The sequence below is a fragment of the Gopherus flavomarginatus genome, chromosome 5 (genome assembly GCF_025201925.1).
Source record: "Gopherus flavomarginatus isolate rGopFla2 chromosome 5, rGopFla2.mat.asm, whole genome shotgun sequence".
NCBI lineage: Eukaryota > Metazoa > Chordata > Testudines > Testudinidae > Gopherus > Gopherus flavomarginatus.
The window spans coordinates 158,920,850-158,927,803 of NC_066621.1; positions in this window are offsets into that span (position 1 = coordinate 158,920,850).

Consider the following 6,954-nt stretch of genomic DNA (forward strand, 5'->3'; position numbering starts at 1 on the left):
AAAGAAAAAAAAATCTCCATCATCCAGAAACAACCATAGATCAGTTTGTGATAAGAACCAGTAGATTACAAAAAGAGATAATTGATGAAAAAATTGCCTGGTTTGTTTATGCAACAAACTCTTTTCTGTATGATTGAGAACCCACATTCATTAGCATGGTTCCATCATTAAGACCAGGGTACAGTCCACCCAACAGAGTGTATGTCACAGGCAAATTGCTGGATAAAGTGTATGAAAGAGAAATTGACTAGTGTGCCAAAGGTTTAGAGGGTAAAATTGTTAACCTGAGTCCTGATGGGTGGAGCAACGTCCACAATGATCCTGTTGTATGTGCGTGTGTGACAGCAGAAGAAGGGAACGTCTTCCTTACAGAAACAATTGATACATCAGGAAATGCGCACACAACAGAACACCTACAAGAGGTAGCAGTAAAAGCTAGAACAAACTGGGGGGAAAAAAATTCAAATGTCTAGTACGCAGCTTGGCCACAGACAATGCTGCAAATGTATCCAAGATGAGAGGAAATTATTTAGAAGGGAGTCCCAAGCTAATAACATACAGTTGTAGTGCTCATTTGATGCACCACATAGCCAAAGACTTCAGTGTTCCAGAAATAAAGGCTAATGTTGACATTGCAAAATACTTCCAAAACAACTTTGTAGAAGCTGCTCTGAAAAAAGTGGGAGGGAACCAAGCTAACTCTTCCACAAGACGTGCGATGGGACTCAATAGTGGACAGTTTTGAGCACTATAGCAAGAACTGGCCTAATCTGATGACATTTTGTGAACAAAATCATGAAAAAATAGATGGCACTTTCACAGATAAGGTTCTCAATATTGGGCTTAAAAGAAGTGTTGAACACATGCTGACTACCCAGAAGCCTATTTCTGTAACCTTGAACAAAATGCAGGGAAATCGCTGGTTTATTGCTGATGCTGTTGAAATTTGGAAGGAAGTGAGGGAGATCTTAAAAAAGAGAAATATGCAATGACAGAGTTAAATTACAAGCATTAAAAAAGTGCTTGTCCCATTCATTATCTCCAGCTCATTTTCTTGCAAATATTCTCAATACTCGGTAGCAGGGTCAAACCTTAGCTGCTGAAGAAGAGGAGTTGGCTATGACATGGATATCCAGTAATCATCCCTCCGTAATGCAAACTATAATAAACTGCAGAGCTAATGGTGAACCATTCAATAAATATGTTTGATGATGTTTTAAAGAAAGTCACACTAGTGAACTGATGGAAGTCACTTAAGCACTTAGACTCAGAGACTGTTGAAGTGATAATCTCACTTTTAACAGTAGTAGCTTCTTCTGTGGCTGTAGAAATAATATTTTCTTCATTTGGACTAATTCATAGACTCATAAACTTTAAGCTCAGAAGGGACCATTATGATCATCTAGTCTGACCTGCACAACGCAGACCCCAGAATCTCACCCACCCACTCCTGGAACAAACCCCTAACCTATGTCTGAGTTACTGAAGTCCTCAAATCATGGTTTAAAGACCTCAACGTGCAGAGAGTCCTCCAGCAAGTGACCCGTGCCCCACCTTACACAGGAAGATGAAAAACCTCTAGGGCCTCTGCCAATCTGCCCTGGAGGAAAATTCCTTCCTGACCCCAAATATGGCAATCAGTTAAACCCTGAGCATGTGGGCAAGACTCACCAGCCAGCACTCAGGAAAGAATTCTCTGTAGTAACTCAGATCCCACCCCATCTAACATCCCATCACAGACCATTGGGCATATTTACCTGCTAATAATCAAAGATCAATTAATTGCCAAAATTAGGCTATCCCATCATACCATCCCATCCATAAACTTATCAAGCTTAGTCTTGAAGCCAGATATGTCTTTTGCCCCCCACTACTCCCCTTGGAAGGCTATTCTAGAACTTCTCTCCTCTAATGGCTAGAAACCTTCGCCTAATTTCAAGTCTAAACTTCCTAGTGTCCAGTTTAGATCCATTTGTTCTTGTGTCTACATTAGCACTAAGCTTAAATAATTCCTCTCCCTCTCTGGTATTTATTCCTCTGATATATTTATAAAGAACAATCATCTCCCCTCAGCCTTCTTTTGGTTAGGCTAAACAAGCCAAGCTCTTGGAGTCTCCTTTCATATGACAGGTTTTCCATTCCTCGGATCATCCTAGTACCCTTCTCTGTACCTGTTCCAGTTTGAATTCATCCTTCTTAAACACAGGAGACCAGAACGGCACACAGTATTCCAGATTAGGTCTCACCTGTGCCTTGTATAATGATACTAATACCTCCTTATCTCTACTGGAAATAGCCTGCCTGATGCATCCCAAGAAATCATTTGGGACCTGAAAAAGCAGGAAAGCTCTTTTCCAGATTGTGAACAAACAGGAAAATGAAGGTGAAGATAACTGAGTTAGCTCAGAAGCCAATATTTTAAGTTTCTCATGTTAACCTGGCTGACATAGTTGATTTAATTGTTTTTTCTAATATATTTCATTTAACTATTTTAGTTAAAAACAATTCTAACAAAAACCTGATTTTAAAAAACTTTACTGTTTAATTACATTCAAAATTTCATAGCTTGTTTTGTTAAAATATTATGTTTGATGTTGAAGAAAAAAATCCAGAATACATAACGTTGTTTTAGATAAACAAACATCTATCTGGTGATGGTCTCCTCCTAATACAGCATGGCAAGAAAATCCCCCAAATATTAATGACTAACCAGTTGAATTGGAGATAATTCACCTCCCAAGGACTTCATATATATCTGCTTCAATTAGCTTTGGTAAATGAAATAACCAATCATTCATTTTCTGATATAGTGTAAAACTAATCTGAAAACTTTTCAAAATAAATCACTTGAAATGTATAGTGTGTACCTTCTAAAAATGAAACCCACATCTATCTCTGAGTTGTGAAGAATGTTTTAAGGTAATAACCAACAAGAATGCACTTTTATGTAGAAATCCATGATTAAATAGTCTTCCTGACTAGTGATTTAAATCAAATCCACCCTGGTATCCTGTCTTCCAACAACAGCCAGTGCCAGATGCTTCAGAGGGAATGACCAGAACAGGGAAATTTTTGAGTGATACATCTGCAATCATCCAGTAGCAGTTTCTTGCAGTCACAGGTTTAGAGACACCCAAACCATGGTGGTGTGCCCCTGGCCATCTTGGCTAATAGGCATTGATGGACCTACCCTCCATGAACTTCTCACATTCTTTTTTGAACCCAGTTATACTTTTGACCTTCATAACATCTGGCACCGAGTTTCACAGCTTGACTGTATGTTGTGTGAAGAAATACTTCCTTATGTTTGTTTTAAACCTGATGCCTCTTAATTTCATTGGGTGTGGACCTGATTCTCGTGTTATGTGGAAGGGTAAATAACACTTCCTTGTTCGTTTTCTCCACACCATTCATGATTTTATAGACCTCTATCATATGCCCCTTAGTCGTCTCTTTTCTAAGCTGAACAGTACCAGTCTTTTAAAGCTCTCCTCCTATGGAAGCTGTTCCATATCCCTAATAATTGTTCTTCCCTTTTCTGTACTTTATTCCAATTCTAATCTACCTTTTTTGAGATGGTGCAAGCAAAATTGCATTCAGTATTCAAGGTGTAGATGTACCATAGATTTATATGGTGGCATTGATATTTTCTGTCTTATCTGTCCCTTTCCTAATGGTTCCTAACGTGTTTGCTTTTTTAACTGCCCCTGCACATTGAGCAGATGTTTCAGAGAACTCTCCACTGTGACTCCGGGACCCCATCATTTTGTATGTACAGTTGGGATTATGTTTTCCAGTGTGTATTACTTTGCTTTTATCAACATTATATTTCATATGCCTTTTTGTTACTCAGGCCTCCAATTTTGTGAGATCCCTTTGTAACTCTGCTGTCAACTTTGGATTTAACTATCTTGAGTAATTTTGTATCATCTGCAGACTTTGCCACCTCACTGGGAGTGTGGCAGATCTAGGAATTGAATCCAGATCTTCTGAGTCCCAGCCATATCGTAAACAAGAACATCTTTCCTTTCCATCTTCCATGTCTTGACATTTGTATCTAGTGACCTTGTGACAATTAAATTGGAAAAGGAAATATGGTCACTTTCTAACCCCGCTCGAGTCTGTGGCTATGTATGACTGATTGGGAGGGGTCAGCTCTGGGCACAAAGTCTTCAGCAGTTTCAGGCTCCCACCGCTGCATGTTTGAGAACATTGTGCCCCAGCCCAATCTCAGCAGTATGGGAAACTTTTCATAGATTCATAGACTCTAGGACTGGAAGGGACCTCAAGAGGTCATCGAGTCTAGTCCCCTGCCCTCATGGCAGGACCAAATACTGTCTAGACCATCCCTGATAGACATTTATCTAACCTACTCTTAAATATCTCCAGAGATGGAGATTCCACAACCTCCCTAGGCAATCTATTCCAGTGTTTAACTACCCTGACAGTTAGAAACTTTTTCCTAATGTCCAACCTAAATCTCCCTTGCTGCAGTTTAAGGCCATTGCTTCTTGTTCTATCATTAGAGGCTAAGGTGAACTAGTTTTCTCCCTCCTCCTGATGACACCCTTTTAGATACCTGAAAACTGCTATCATGTCCCCTCTGTCTTCTCTTTTCCAAACTAAACAAACCCAATTCTTTCAGCCTTCCTTCGTAGGTCATGTTCTCGAGACCTTTAATCATTCTTGTTGCTCTTCTCTGGACCCTCTCCAATTTCTCCACATCTTAAACTTTGTGTACTCTATCTGTACAATTTTTCATGTAAGCCACATTTCAATTTCAGAGTTTTCCAGGCTCCTCCAGTTCCTAGACTCCCAAATTCTCAGCTGTCCTGTAGCCCCTGCCAAGTTTTTAGGAGAGTAGCTCTGCTGTAGTTACTTGTATTACAGCAGCAACTAGGGATCTTAACTAAGATCCGATTCAGTTGTGCAGAGTAAAACAATGCTTGCCTTGGCAAGCTTACAGTTTGACTCCACTCTTTCAATTGCTAGTACGTGAGTGGACTGCTGCACCTGCGTGGAGCCTTGTTGAAGTCACTGGGGTCTGTGCAGGTTTAGCAGCCTGCCCATGAACTGTCAGGGCCTACATATAAGACAGGACATCAAAGTGGGTTTGACAAACAATAGAATGGGGACAAGTGTAACAGGCATAATGCAGTTCCATAGTGGGGGTGATGCACAGCTTAAAGTAAAATAAAAAAAAAAATTCCCTTTCTCCCTTCTTTAAAGAGTTAGATAATCTCAGCCTATTTCCCTTTTAGTCTTAACTTTTGCTTATGTCTGCTCTTTTTTTTTTAAACCTCTACCAAATTCCCAACAGAAACATAGAAGATGATTAACACATTATCTGATGAGACACAAAATAATACTCTTCCTAGAAGAGAAGCGGGGAGTAAGCGTGGCCACTCCTGGCACGGGTGGAAGGGATTATGGCTCGGGGGGGAGGGACTGGAGAACTAGGACCCCTCTTGGCTCCAGCTCGATCCTAAGGTGCATTAAAAATTTCTCTCCTGAAATCTGCAGGAAGGGAATGAGGAGCACAAAGGTAAGAATGCCAGGAACATGGGCTATACGACTACTGGCAGTTTCAATTCAAAAGTTCTTGTTTGTTTTTTTAAATGAAGCAGCGATATTAATATCAGCAATGCCAGTATTTGACTGAGATGGGTCACCAGCTTTCTGGCTGTGACATTCATTCCACCTCAGCTGTGCCTAGCTGCAAACCTGGGGGATGTGGCAGAACCAAAAAGCTGATGAATGACATTGCTCTTATTTCCTTTGCATGTGTAACATCACACAATGCTACAATACAAGCTGCTTGCTATTGGTGAAGGTCCAGCACGTTTTAAAAGGGCTTTGACTTCTTGAATGTGTCATGTTTTTGCAAAATATTTTCCTGGAAAAGCCATTGTGGAACAAACATATGTCTTTAGTCCTTCAGCACAAATAGTCCCAGTTATATTGATGAGAGAGTGTATGAGAGACAGAATTAAGGTGAGAAAGTGGGAGCAGGGAGACTGATTCACTTGACTAAAAGTGGCACATTAAACCAGTACAAGTTTAAAACTTAGCCCCAGATACACAGTATGGCTAACTGCAACCATAAAGAGGAAGGACAGAGGAGTCTACTCTTGCAACCCCTATCTGACATAGCTGTTCAATTAAAAAATTATTTCTGCTGCCCTCTCCTGGAGAATCAGGAGACAACCAGCAACCTTTCCCCCAGGGTAAAATGTGTTTGGTTGTTTGAGAATTTGGCATCTACCTTGAAAATCTGTTTTGGAGGCTTACATTTGTTTGGGTTTTAAATGATCTAGCTGTTACTTTTACTGACTTCCCAACAAAGAGCAAAGTACAGAGTGTGAGTCAGACACTGGGCAGATGAATAGATAAAATTTTGCAAAGGCCACTTAATTCTCTTACAGCTTTTTCATCAGCATATTCAAAGAGGACAGTGCAAAAACTGAGGTTTTATGTACAGTGTCCCTCAACATTTGTGCTATACTATGTGATTTACTGACATTTTTTTCAAGAATTCCGTGACTTGCAATAGGACTTTACATTTTGGCAGAGAGCTAGTCCTTTTGCCACAAACTACTTTTTATTAGCTAAGTTATTCGCTATTAGAAATCACCATGTCCTCTGGATGTTGCTTTCTCATTTTTGGCATGCTGCCAGAAAACAGTGAACATTGAGTTAGCCTGGTACATGCATTGCTCTGTTTCTTTGTGCACCTCCACTAGTCCCAGTCAGGCCAGGCACAGCCAGGCATAATAGATCCCACTCCCTACACGGTGCACTGGGCAAGGAACCAGCCATTCACGTCTCACTTGTACTGACAGGTTAATAACTCAGTACCCTTTCAAAGCGTTTATTTTTTTAAGCAAGAGTCCTACCCCACTGTGAGGTTACACAAGCTGGGAGGACAATCCAGATCTCTCATATGGCAGATCC